This window comes from Penaeus monodon, chromosome 29 (assembly GCF_015228065.2).
Source record: "Penaeus monodon isolate SGIC_2016 chromosome 29, NSTDA_Pmon_1, whole genome shotgun sequence".
NCBI classification, from domain to species: domain Eukaryota; kingdom Metazoa; phylum Arthropoda; class Malacostraca; order Decapoda; family Penaeidae; genus Penaeus; species Penaeus monodon.
Genome location: NC_051414.1, coordinates 29,166,701 through 29,166,930, shown reverse-complemented (window position 1 = coordinate 29,166,930; position 230 = coordinate 29,166,701). Strand labels below are relative to the sequence as shown.

Genomic DNA, 230 nt, shown 5'->3' with positions numbered 1-230 from the left:
GTAATTGTGTGCCGCGTCTCTCGCATCTCAACGCCAGCCACGAAGAATCATTCCTTCCGCCGGAGTCTAGATTCCAGAGATTCCCATTCCTGCGTTCCCGGTTCCAACACAGACAGGCCTTAATTTGTTCATCATCGCAAACGTTGACCTCACAGAAAGCCAGAAAATATAATAATTTCTAACTGTGTTGCCGCCGCTTGAAATCTGATGCTTTAATTACTCGCAAAGTG

At 46.5% G+C, this 230-nt stretch overlaps 1 protein-coding gene across 1 annotated transcript in view; it reads left to right on the top strand.

Moving 5' to 3' along the window:
• Positions 1-230, top strand: part of LOC119592119 (myotubularin-related protein 8-like) — a 99,568-nt gene that overhangs the window by 62,485 nt on the left and 36,853 nt on the right. The gene's annotated exons all lie outside the window — the stretch shown is intronic.